This window comes from Leucoraja erinacea, chromosome 15, assembly GCF_028641065.1.
Source record: "Leucoraja erinacea ecotype New England chromosome 15, Leri_hhj_1, whole genome shotgun sequence".
Classification (NCBI taxonomy): Eukaryota; Metazoa; Chordata; class Chondrichthyes; order Rajiformes; family Rajidae; genus Leucoraja; species Leucoraja erinaceus.
Genome location: NC_073391.1, coordinates 9,342,087 through 9,355,906, shown reverse-complemented (window position 1 = coordinate 9,355,906; position 13,820 = coordinate 9,342,087). Strand labels below are relative to the sequence as shown.

At 44.0% G+C, this 13,820-nt stretch overlaps 1 protein-coding gene and 1 pseudogene across 3 annotated transcripts in view; one reads left to right on the top strand and one right to left on the bottom strand.

Moving 5' to 3' along the window:
- LOC129703932 (serine/threonine-protein kinase 32C) overlaps window positions 1-13,820 on the bottom strand; it is a 283,437-nt gene that overhangs the window by 88,255 nt on the left and 181,362 nt on the right. The gene's annotated exons all lie outside the window — the stretch shown is intronic.
- LOC129704404 (U2 spliceosomal RNA) lies at window positions 10,221-10,392 on the top strand (annotated as a pseudogene).

The window sequence follows — 13,820 nt, the reverse complement described above, 5'->3', positions numbered from 1 at the left end:
AAAATGAGTGAGGTCTTAATACTGGGGTTGCTGGTTCAGGAGGGCACTACAGTTGGTTGTGGCTTATCCTGTCAGACTGATGGCAACTGTAGCTTAGGATGGTAATACCTCCATCATGCTAAATGGAATGAAAGAATGGGGCAAAAGGGCATTCAAAAATGTTTCTACAAAGAATAAGAGGCTTTGAAGTCCTTGAGCTATTGTGGTTCCTGGCCTTTTAGCCAAATGACTAGCCTTCACAGATGGCCAGAATGTGGATATACTGGATTGTTGAAACTATCTTTGCAAATGCTGAAGTCCATTCCAGAATGATACATGTCTGTTAATTAACTAACCATTGTATTAGTTTCACTGTTTATATCACTCGATATCACCTTCTCCACTGCCAACAATGAACCATTGTGGGCTCCGCCTTTTCTTGATCATCGCTGCTGGCTTTGATGTGTCCTTTTGCATACCTTTCATTCATTTGTTTCTTTGTCCCTTTTCATATCTCTAGTTTCCCTCTCCCCTGACTCTCAGTGTGAAGAAAGGTCTCGACCCAAAACATCACCTACACCTTCTCTCCAGGGATGCTGCCCAACCCGCTGAGTTACTCCAGCTTTTTGTGTCTATCTTCAGTGTAAACCAGCATCTGCAGTTCCTTCCTTCTTGTCTGTTAATCTGATGGCAGGTTGAAGTGAACATAACTACCATAAATCTCAATAGAGATAACAAAAGCATTAACACATTAAACAGGAATGGGACACTCAGGCTCTCAAAATTACTTTGCCATTTAAAAAGATCATGATTATAACTTTGAAAGTAGACAAAAATGCTGGAGAAACTCAGCGGGTGAGGCAGCATCTATCGAGCGAAGGAATAGGTAACGTTTCGGGTTGAGGCTCTTCTTCGGACCCGAAACATCACCTATTCCTTCGTTCCATAGATGCTGCCTCACCCACTGAGTTTCTCCAGCATTTTCATCTACCTTCGATTTTTCCTGCATCTGCAGTTCTTTCTTAAACATGATTATAACATCAATTCTTTATTCCCCTCTCTTTCACCCACTTGTTTATCAAGTAGCTATTTATCATCACCTCCTCAACATTCAAAGGATCTACTTCTTCAGCTTTTGATGAATAGAACTTCAAAGATTCAAAATATTCTGACAGAAAAAGAAAAATTGCCACATCTTTCTTAATGAATGGATGACCCTTATTTTCAAACAGTAACCTCGTCTTCTACATGGCAAAACCCTTCAGAATTTATTTTCATCAAGTCACCTCACACTTTTCTAAACCTCAGATATAAGCTGAGCCTGTCTAACCTCTCTTTTAATGTCTGAAGAAGGATCTAGAGCCGAAACGTCACCTATCCCTTTTCGTCCAGAGATGCTGTCTGACCCGCTGAGTTACTCCAGCTTTTTGTGTTTAGTTTTAGTTTAGAGATGCAACGCGGAAACAGGCACTTCGCCCCGCTCATTAACACCATCCTACACACACTAGGGACGATTTACACTTCTACCAAGCCAATTGACTTGCATACCTGCACGTCTTTGGAGTGTGGGAGAAAACCGAAAATCTCGGAGAAAACCCATGCGGTCATGGGTAGAACGTACAAACTTCGTACAGACAGCACCCATAGTCAGGATTGAACTTGGGTCTCCGGCGCTGCAAGCGCTGTAAGGCAGCAACTCTACCGCTGCACCACCATGGCCGCTCTGTGACTATCCTCTCTTTTAATTAACCTTCTCGGAAGTGCATTAACACCTATCCTATAATAAGGACATTAACATTGTACCAAGTGTTCCAAATGTACCGATGCTCTACAATAATTGATGCATCAGCTCCTGATATTTTCATTTACTTTCCCAAGCAAGAAATTAAATACATCCTGTGTTTAGTAGTCACAAATCACACACAATTATGCCCAGATCCCTTTGCATCTCAGAGCTCTGCAAACTCTCACCATTTATTTAGACAATATGTTTCTGTTCTAGTTTGCCTGCGAAATGACAATTAAACATGTTTCCTATTATACTCAATTTGTCAGATCTTTGCCCATTCACTTAACCTAACTATATCCCTTTACTAGCTTCCTTATAATCTCTTCATAACTTACTTTCTTGTCTATCTTTGTGTCAAGAGCAAATTCAATGATATCTTCGACACATTCATCCTAGTCATTGATACAAATTGTAAAATGATGGAGCATCGACCCCTGTGGCACACCATATTGTCTTTACCCACTGCTAGTCATCCCTACCAGATCTCAATAATGGGCGGCACAGTGGTGCAGCGGTAGAGCTGCTGATTACAGAGACCCGGGTTCGATCCTGACTACGGATGCTGTCTGTATGGAGTTTATACGTTCTCCCCATGACCTACATGGGTTTTCTCCGAGAACTTCGGTTTCCTCCCACACTCCAAAAACATACAGGTTAGTAGGTTAATTGGCTTGGTATAAATATAAAGCTTTCCCTCGTGTGTGTAGGGTAGTGTTAATGTGCAGGGATCGCTGGTCGGTGGGCCAAAGGGCCTGTTTCCGTGCTGGATCTCTAAACCTAAACTTAAAATACAGAGAGCAATGGGACATTTCGTAAACAAGTTGACTTGTGTTATCCAGCAAGCTTCTGTTTTTTCCCCCATGATACAGTGTTCTCTTAACATTTGTTTACATATCTGTTTAGTGCATGTATGGGGTCGAGGAAAGAGTGTTCACGTTGTGGCTCCGTTTCCACCAATGTTTCCACCACCACGTACAAGAAGCGACAAGCCAGACACCATTGTATGCAGATGCTGAGAAGTGTTTTCAGCTCTGGCTGAACAACTTCTAATCTTGTGTGTGGACTTGATAAGAAGAAGTGCATCTTCTTCCCGCCCCCCCCACCCTCACATCAGTCTGAAGAAGGGTTTCGACCCAAAACGTTGCCCAATTCCTTCGCTCCATAGATGCTGCCTGACCTGTTGGATTTCTCCAGCATTTTGTCTACCTTCTATGTATAATAGTCTTGTTTTGCTTGCGGCATTTTCAAGTTGACTGTCTTGTTGCTGATCTGCTGTTCTTTCACAGGTTGGCCCTGACTTCAGATTGTATGTTAGCTTTTTAAAAAATATATATTTCACCTGCTGAGAAACCTTTGTTTCTCTTCCAATCACAATTTCCAAGAACCTCTGGAGGGTTGCAACTGAAATATTATTTTTGAATATGTTTTTCGATTATTTCTCTCGTTCTGGCTGCTGGATTCATTGTTTGTTCCACTTAAATGATTCATTAGCTGGGTAATAAAGAAATTATGGGATTGCCATTGCAACTGTTTTACGATTGAAGTAATTCCCATCATTTCATTAACAAAATACATAAAGCCATTATACTAATTTGTGATTGTTAAAATGTAGAGGAAAGATAAATGACATGTTTTCCTTCAAACGTACACCTGACCCTTCCATATCTCTATGTCTCCCTCTCCCCTGACTCTCAATCTGAAGAAGGGTCTCGACACAAAATGTCGCCCATTCCTCTCCAGACATGCTGCCTGCGCCACAGAGTTACTCCAGCATTTTGTGTCTATCTTCAGTGTATTTGCAGTTCTTTCAGACACATTTCATCTGCCCCACTGCAAAATCTCCTCAAGGTTTGCTTACTTTGAAGAAGTTCTCCTTCTCTCTCCCCGACGTGAATTCTGCAACACCCTCTATCACTGCTCCCCCTCTGTGACCCCTTCTACTCACCAGCTTAGCTAACAATGAACCATTCTACATTTTCCATGACCATTGTACCCTTTGATCTGTGTTTTCACGCCTTACCTTTCCAGATCTCTATGCCTCCCTCTCCCCTGAGCTGAAGAAGGGTCTCGACCCGAAACGTCATCCTTCCTTCTCTCCGGAGCTGTTGCTTGTCTCGCTGGGTTACCCCAGCATTGTGTGTCTATTTCCCATCGTATATATGTATGTATTAGCAAATGGCCTCATCTGAGTGCAGCAAAAATGCTCTAGCAAATTCCCCAGCTGTAAGGAACATGTTATGATAATGTATGAATTGTCGCAGTAGGAATGATTTGTGATAAGAATCTATGAGCAATTCAACTGTTGTCTTCATCGGGCCAGTTGGCCTTATACAACTTTCTTTCTAACGTGGCAATAGCTCTCGCCAACTCTTGGAAAAAGTAAAGGAAAAAAAAAAGAAAACCTTTGTTAGGAGAACATACAAAGGCCATTATTAAGGGCTGAAAAAACAAGAGGTGGGTTTCATAAATTGAACATGGCCTGAAATACCCCAGTTAATGTGAAGCTCTATCGCTGGATTAATAATTCAAAACAACTCAAGAATGGGTGGAACTTTCTTTTTAAGGCAGCTTTGAAGGATTCACTGAGATTTACTGTAATTAATTTGCTTCTACTGCAGAAACTGGGATTGCATGGGGATTTAAAGTATTCTGAGAATTGGATATACAGGCAGAGACAGCCAAGTGGGTTGAACAATGATTGTACAACTGCAGGGTTTCAGCACACAGATTTCATGCAGCTTGAGCTGGTCTGAAACTTTGCCCATTCCCTTTTGATTTACATAATAGAGAGTAACAGTTAATACTTCATCTTTGATCTCTTTTAAAAAAGCACTGAATAAAGTTATTTTCAGACTATGTGTTAACAATCATATGAGCATTTAGATTTAATTACCGGTAAACATTTCTTGGAAGAAAATAAACTATCTACAATTGGTTCAGGCCATGGCATGGATTGGACTGTTAGGACAAGTTAGATTACTTTGTCTTGAGCATTGCAGCCCCAGCAGTGACCTGATAGGAGTGTAGAACTATAATGAGATGCATAGGGAGAGTAGAAAGAGAGAGAGACATTTTCTCAGGGTGGAAATATTAAAGACTAGATGCCAAAGGTTTAAGGTGAGGGAGGAAATTTTAAGGGGATACAGAAGTTTTTTTACACATGGAAAATTATAGTTGCTGGGAATGTTCTGTCAGGGAAGGTAGTAGAAGAAGATATCTTGATTAATATGGGTGTCAGAGGTTATGGAGAGAAGGCAGGAAAATGGGGTTCAGAGGGAGAGATAGATCAGCCATGATTGAATGGCGGAGTAGACTTCATGGGCCGAATGGCCTAATTCTACTCCTATTCCTTGTGACATATGGTAACAAAGTTTAAGATGCTTTAAGAGAAACACATGAGCAGGCAGGGAATGAGGAACACGGACCACGTACAGAGATTAGATAGACTGCCATCTTGGTTGGCACAAGTATGTTCCTGTGCTATACTGTTCTACGTACCCTAAACCTATGCCCCTTATCCATTCCTTTTGTAACTTTGTACATCTTATCATGTCTCCCCTTGGCCTCCTTCACCCCAAGGAAAGAAAACCAAGTCTACCTTCATAACTGAAATGCCTTAATTTTAATTCGATAGATTTCTATGGATCTGAATTTTCGAAGTGAAATAGCACAATGCCTAGGGGTGAATTTCTTGCTGTATTGTATCATGCCCCATAAAAATGTACAAATCACACAGAATAACGTAACAATGCTGAGAATTATATTTTGCACTCTTCATCTCTCCCTTTGGTCCACCTACTGCACCCGAGTTTGACTTGGTTGCAATTATGTAGAGGATTATCTGATCCGTCTGGCTAGCATGCAAAACAATGCTATTCACTGTACCTCGGTACATGTGACAATAACAAATGTCAACCTGAACAATGGGTCGTTGTATCATCTTGGTCGCATTGTTTCAAAGCAACAATTGTAACACATCAAGCTTAGAACGAGAGTTCAGGGATGCCACCTCACACTAATTAGATTTATCGTAAAAATTCCAGTGTGATGTCAAACTGGGAGTAAAATCCCTTGCCATCTGCCAAGAGCTCAATGTTTTTTACAACGACCGGTTTCAGCAGCACCCGATCCCACAGCAATCTATTACTGAGAATGTGTGGCCCAGCAGCATAGATCAACTGGTTCCAGAGTGATCAATGAGCAAGGAGGTTAGTCCCACAGGTAAGCACTTGGCCGGAAAACCGTTACAGATTTGGTTACCCTGTATCACTGTGTTTTAATTTATTGATTATGCATTTACATTGCATTAACAGGCTTGTTAAGCTACAGCAAGTAAGAATTTCATTGTTCCGTTGCCTGTATATATTAAACACTCTCTTGACTCTACTCTCTTTCTTGAGCTGTTTTCGTGAATGGAGCACTATTTAATTGTTAGAAGAGCCGCCTTGTGGAGTAATGCCCCTGTCCCACTTGGGAAACCTGAACGGAAACCTCTGGAGACTTTGCACCCCACCCAAGGTTTCCGTGCGGTTCCCGGAGGTTGCAGGTGGTTGCCGGATGTTGCAGGTAGTGGAAGCAGGTAGGGAGACTGACAAAAACCTCCAGGAACCGCACGGAAACCTTGGGTGGGGCGCAAGGTCTCCAGAGGTTTCTGTTCAGGTTTCCTTAGTGGGACAGGGGCATTACACAGCGCTGAACTGCAGAGACCTACTCAGCTATATAGTTTTGTTTAAAGATACCATTTAAGTTTAGTTTACTGTCACATGTACTGAGGTACAGTGAAAATCTTTTGTTGTGTGCTATCCAGTAAGCAGAAAGACAATATATGATTAGCAGAAAGACAATAAATGATTAAGCGCAGACATAGCGCGGAAACAGGCCAATAGACCCACTGAGTCCATGCCGACCAGTACGCACACCAACTCTATCCAACACACACTGGGGACAATTTTTATATTTTTTACTGAAGCCCATTAACCTGTGTAGGAAAGATCTGCAGATGCTGGTTTAAATCAAAGGTAGACACAAAATGCTGGAGTAACTTGGCGGGTTAGGCAGCATCTCTGAAGCGAAGGAATGGGTGATGTTTCGGGTTGAGACCCTTCTTCAGACTGATTGTCTGCCTGTCCCGCTGAGTTACTCCAGCATTTTGTGTCAACCTACAAACCTGTACATCTTTGGAGTATGGGAGGAAACTGGAGAAAGCCCACGCAGGTCACGGGGAGAATGTACAAACTCTGTGCAGACAGGACCCATGCTGAGGATCGAAGCCGGGTCTCTGGTGCTGTGAGGCAGCAACTCTACCGGTGCATCTTGTTTGCTGAGAAAGTTGCAGGATTCAGCTTTGCACCCTAATGTAGACCTCAGTGGATCTTGAAACCAAGCTCATTGGCAGCAGCCCTAGCAGATTGGCGGAGGAAGTGCATGACATGATCTGATTCAAATTCCTTGATCACATGAGGTTCATGGAGCACACCTCCATTGTATACATACATGGCAATTGATAAATACACGATAAATACAATGACAAGTACAAAAGAGTGAATGGTGCATAGATTGTAGTGCAATCTGAAGTAGCGCTAAAAAAAAATCCAAATGAGGTAGAATTAAGAATAAGAATAAATGACAGCACTTCCGGGAAGGGGGTGTGAATGGGGTGTTTGGATCTGGTGTCTGATAACAGTGGGAAGAAGCTGGTCTTAAATCTGGATTAGCGATACATTTAACTTTCCTGATGCAATGTAACTGAAGATGGACTGGAGAGAGGAGGTCATGAGCCATGTGATGGACTAGGCTGTGTTCTAAACTGTCCACAGGTTCAAGTGGTCTTGGGTAGAGCAGATATCATACCAGGTTGAGTATGATACTTTGCAACCATCAATATAAGTACCCTGTACAACTCTAAATACAATGATGAATGCTGTTATGTATTCATAATTTTATTTATAGTTGAACTTATTGCTTGCTCAGTGAACTTCATGCAACATTGGAATTTCAGTGCATCCTGGTTGATATGACAATAAACTAATCTGATCTGCTATTAATCTGCCAGTCATCTGTCCATTCCCTCCAAAAATAGACACAAAAAGCTGAAGTAACTCAGTAGGTCAGACAGCATCTCTGGAGAAAAGGAATAGGTGACGTTTCAGGTCAAGACCTTCCTTCAGACTGTCCGTTCCCTCCACCTGTGCTGCCAGATCCACTGAATTCCTAAAACAGGAGATTCCAGCATCTGCAGTTTCTTGGGTCTCATCCCTACTTTAAAACCTCTCTGCTGCTTTCAGTAACAATGAGCACTGATGATCCCATTAAATTCCTGAAATTACAAGATTACTAAGGGTTTAAGGTCAGGAAAATGTCACTTGAACAGTCGACCCGGAATGTCACCTATTGCTTCGCTCCATAGATGCTGCCTCACCCGCTGAGCTTAGCATTTTTGCCAACCTCGGACTATCCTTGATCGGACTTTGCTGGCTTTACCTTGCAAGGCACAATTGTAATCATGAATTGTCTTTCTGCTGACTGGATAACAGGCAACAAAAGCTTTTCACTGTACCTCGGGACACGTGACGATAAGCTAAACTGAATTGAACCAAACCAGGATGTTGTTTTTACAATAAATGGAATGGTTCCAACTCCTAGTTAGACCTTCCATATTAAAAAAAAAACTAGTAGCTAGACCTTATAGAAAGAACTACTGATGAGCCTTTACTTTACCTGGCCTCAGGGCTAGAATTTAAAAATCATTCCAATTTAATTGACATTTTATTTATCATTTAAGACTCCAGTAGAATGGCTTTATCAGAATTAATCGCACTGTTCCTGCATAAAATTGCCACATGGCAGCTGATGGCACGATCTTCCTCAACTCTTGACTCAAATCAAACTGCTTATAGACATGATCTTTGAAGAATTTGCTTCTGGCTACGTTTTTCAATACTCTGGTATATAAAATTATTTTCCAGATTGTTGATAAAATCAGTTTTCTCGCCAATTATGTACTTTTCCATTTCTTCTATCTGATCGTTGTGAATTGTTGTAACTCTCTACCCCACAGAGATGTAAATGCTGAATCACTGAATATATTCACGTTCAAGAGAGATTTTTTAATTACTGCCAGCTCTTGCTCCCGTTTCAGAAGAAAGGCAAGATAAAGTAGGTCAAGATAGGGAAGAGGAAGGAGAGAATTGCAAAGCTCTTGTAAGAGAGGGTAAACTGCCACTGCTGACCCCACCTTTCCTCCCCACTGAACATCAGTTATTCTGTGTCGGAAGGAACTGCAGATGCTGGCTTACACTGAAGATAGACACAAAAAGCTGGATTTTACTTCGGAGTCACGTGAGTGACTTCGTGAAGAACCCCGCTTCCACGCATGCGTGCCATATCGCTACACGCATTGCAACGAGTCACACAGAGGGGAACGGCGTTCCCCAAGCGGGAGAATTTGAAAGTCGGGAACAGCAGGTAAGAGACTCTGCGTTTTCCCTCTTTTACTACTTACTTTTAGGTGGCTGCGGAAAGCCGGCGGGGAGACCCGTGGAGGGCGAGCAGCCAGCAGCAGCAACAGCACGAGTTCCCTGGAGGGGAACAACCTGAGCCCGACTTTGCTCCCGCACCGGCAAAATTCACCTCTCGGCCGGGCGGGAAGCAAAGTAAAGAGGTCCCGTATGCCAGTCTCAAGCGAGACTGACTTGGGACCAGTCGGTAGCAGCCAGCGCAGAGGCTGCGGGACAGACAGCTCGGACCAGCGGTACCGGGGCTCGAAACGCTCAGCGAGTGCAGCGGCACTTATGGAGTCGGAACGGGACGTCCGGGCTGAAAACCTTCTTCACAAGGTAAGGGCCAGGGGATCTATAGGAACAGCCGGGGTTACCGGCTGCGGAACTGCCGCGAAGGACCAGGCCCGTGAATACCGGGGTCGGTCCGAGCGGCTCCAACCCGCAACGGAGGGAACGACGGTCACCAGCGGGAGAAGGAAAGTCGGGAACAGCAGGTAAGAGACCCTGCGTTTCCTTCAACTTACCTTCTAGGTGCAGACATGGACCGGGTCCATGTAAGCTGCAGAAGGCCGGCGGGAGAACCGCGGAGGAGCGGCAGCAGCAGCAGCGGCAGTCGGCAGCAGCAGCAGCAGGCAGCCGGCAGCTGGAGCAGGAGCACGGGCAGCTGCAGGAGTTGCGGGCAGCTGCAGGAGTACGGGCAGCAGCAGTGACACTGACAGCTGCAGGAGCGCAGGTTGCGGCAGGAGCTGGCAACGGCAGGAGCTGTAACGGCAGGAGCTGGCAACGGCAGGAGCTGGCAACGGCAGGAGCTGTAACGGCAGGAGCTGGCAACGGCAGGAGCAGCATGGGCACATCGATTCCCGGAGGAGGAAAACACCTGTGCCCAACTTCGCTCCAGCACGGTGAGAAAATTCATTTTCAGCAGCAAAGGACTTGGCAGTTGACTGGCTGCAATCTACTACAAGGGACCAGTATGTGAGTGACCAGGTGTAGTATCTGTTCTTATCAGTTTAATATCTGATATGTCCCTTATCTAGGGACCATATATTAAATAAAATCTATAATAGCTGTTATCATCAGTTTTAATGTCTTATATGTTCCTTAGCTAAGGACCATATAAGTAGGAGTGCCCAGAATTGAGGGCATTAGAGTGGGGTTGACCGGCTGCAACGACCGCAAGGGACCAGTGCCGTCAGTATGGGGGTGGGTCCCACGGGTCTAAGATAAAGGAGCAGCCAGGAGCGCTGAGAGCGTTGGAGCCGGGTTAAAGGAATAGATGGAATCAGCTGTGCCAGTTATCCTCCACACCGGCCATATCCACTCCACGGAAGGAAGGACAAGCTGGAGAAGGAGGACCGTGGAACAGGGGGCAGCCAGCGGCACTTGGATCAACCGTAGTGGGATCAGCGGTGCCCGATGTCGGCCCCGCACCGGCCAGCTCCATGCGGCCGAGCGGTAGGCTAGACACAAATCAAACAAGGTAGTGGACTGAGAAGGGTCCGACTTTGCATAACCGCCGGCAACCAGCGCCCGAGAGGGCTGGAGCGGGAAGAAGCGGTGTATGGAGCCTTGCTCCAACGTAATAAACCCACAGCAGCACCTCTTTGAGGGCTGCACAATGCTTCTACCCCATCAGAGGGGAGCACTGTGGGTCAGTTCTGGGTTGACTTGCAAGAGGGGTCCGCAGAACAAAAGACGAGTGGGCAGCAGTTAAGCCCCACATGGGTACCCCGTGCGGGACCCTAGAGATCTCTAACTCTATAAAAAAGAGTAGGCAGGACCCTGATGGGCCAGAGCCTGGTAATACAGCATCCCATGATCCTAACACAGCAGGGACTCTGCTGGACATGGTGGCTGATTACTTTAACCAAGTCAAACATGGGTAGACTTGGATCCAGGATGGCAATAGTATTACTATATGTCTGGCCACAAACGCCAACAGGGAAAAAAAAAAAAATTTTACAGACACTGGCCAGACATCTGCCACCTGGCAACGGTGAGGCATTACGGGTGCCCAGTGTAAACCAATGCATTTGGCAGCATATGGGGACGAACATCAGGAACCAGGACCTCAAGATCCAGAGAACCTTAAAGGGATTGACGGAAGGCATCATAGAATACACTCGCACCCTGGCCTAAATGTAGGTAACCAAAGACCATCTAGACGCACTAGCTCTGTTTAGTAATATGCAATATGATCTGAACTACACATGGAAGGCGGCCATTCAGCCAGCACTGGGACCCCAAAAAATGCTACCATTTGCAAACAAAGAACCGTGAGTGGACAAAGCCAAGACACTGGGGCTCATCAAGGCCAGCGCAAGGGCCTATTTTGGAGCATGATACCGGCCACAGGCAACGCCATAAATAATGTGGCTCATACCAGTGGCAGTGCTAGAAATCAATAACCCGCAGGATCCTTTTTTAGGGTATGGCCAGGGCGGCCACCCTGGAAGATGTGGGAACCTCAACCTCCCACACAACCCCGAACAAGAGATATCAAACCAGAACCTCCTTTGTCAAATAAACCAAGGAAATAACACAACCACCGGTAACCATGGAGGTAGGTGGGTGGGGTTTTCTTCTGTTCAAAATAGGGACCTATGATGGTAGGGGAGGTTACAACACTACAGTTATGTATGGTATATAATCACTACAGATTCATATAATCTCAGCAGTATTCAGGGTTATCTGATAAGATTTACTCATTCCAATAACCACAGTACAACATACACCAGAAGGGCATTTTGTCCTTACATAAACCAAACAATCTAAAACCCACATGGTCTACAAAAATTGTACACAAAAGATGTGATTGAGCATACTTTTCATGGAACATTAGAATTGTATCAAACATATTTATTAAAAATAAATAGAGTAGGGTTGCAGGATTATCATTGATTTTAACCCTAAACACATTTGTTCTAGATATTCATTTTAAGATGGATACTCTTTTTTCTTGATAAGACTTGGTGTCAGCTGCGGGTTTTCTATATGGCAGGCATTGACTCAAAAGAGGAACTTTGGCAATAGAGCTTACAATAGGGGCAATCATTAGCTCCAATATTATTTACTAAAATTCTAAAACCAGCTTGGCATTGTTATGTAACAAAGCCATAGGGTGATGTATTTCCCCCGTTCGGCCCCATCAATGGGGTACTAGGGATAATTCAACTACACTCGGCATCTGGAATTCTCAGAGTTCCGACTGACCTTCTAAATCATGGTATTCGGTCATACAGGGGGATGGTTAGAACCATGTTCTATGTTTACAAATAGCCAAGCCAAAAAATTATTAATTTTCCAGTGACTGGAGGCTGTCATCCATGCCATAAGACTATGGATTATGGATTTATAGAGGCTAAAGACCCACTGCACGGCATTGGGCTGTCAGACAGGACGATGAATCTCATCTCATCTGCACTAAGACTGTCAACATGGAAGCAGTACCTTTGGACATCAAGAAATGGGGCATATACTGCTTGGACAACAACCTCGACCAAAAGGCCAAGAACATTCTGGCCGTATCGGAATTTTTACAAGCCTCCATTATGATAATCGATGGAGCTACAGTGCCATCAATAGTGCCACAAGTGCACTCTCCAATTACCTATCACAAGGAACGGAGCGGCACGCGGTGGGAACGCACCCCTGGTAAGAAAACCAGGTACTCCGAAATCTGGGACGTGGGTGTCGTTTCTCAACATGCTGAGGAGCTTGTAGCTCATAACAGCGTTGTCACTTCAGTAACAGACCAGGAAGATGGTTATGCTCATGGTGTTATTTACCGCACAACAAGTCCAGCCATTAAGCAAACTGAGCCTGGACTCCCTGATCATCTCACCGAGAAACTGGTGTTGTCATACAGGATTTAATAAAAGAAAACAGATCGGGTTTCCTCAGGTCAAGTGTTTGAATTGATGGTACACCCATATGGCAAACGACGGTGTATAGCAAGACACATCTAACAATATATGGAATATACTAAGAACATTCGAGGTCAGAAAATGGAGTTGTTTATCTCTTAAAAGAAACCGCATGAAAGGGTCACGACTCAAACTATATTAGGTGGCTCAAATAGGTCCTAAAAATGACACTAATGTTTTAACTCTCATTCCACCAGGGCTGCAGCAACATCCGCAGCAAAAATTTGTACAGGTACCCACAGACCAAATCCTCAGAATGGCAGGATGGTCATTCAAAAAGGGGTTTTCCACAGGTTTTTATAATAAACCAGTTAAATTTTGGAGCCATCATTTGTATTAAGAAGACATTTTATGTCCAACAATATAATTGCCCGAAAGGTTACAGGGCTATGATTCTCAAATTTAAAAAAATAAAAAAAAAAAAAAAATTGTTATATAATTTTTTCATTATACCACACAACTCTTTGTATAATTGTGTTTTAAAATTACTAATGATGCTCTCTCCCAATACCCAAGGCAGTTGTGAAGCATGGACTCGTTCCACGGCATGAGGTCACAGAGCTTTGAAATCTTCACGAAGTCACTCACGTGACTCCGAAGTAAAATAGTAAGATTAAACGAGAACTT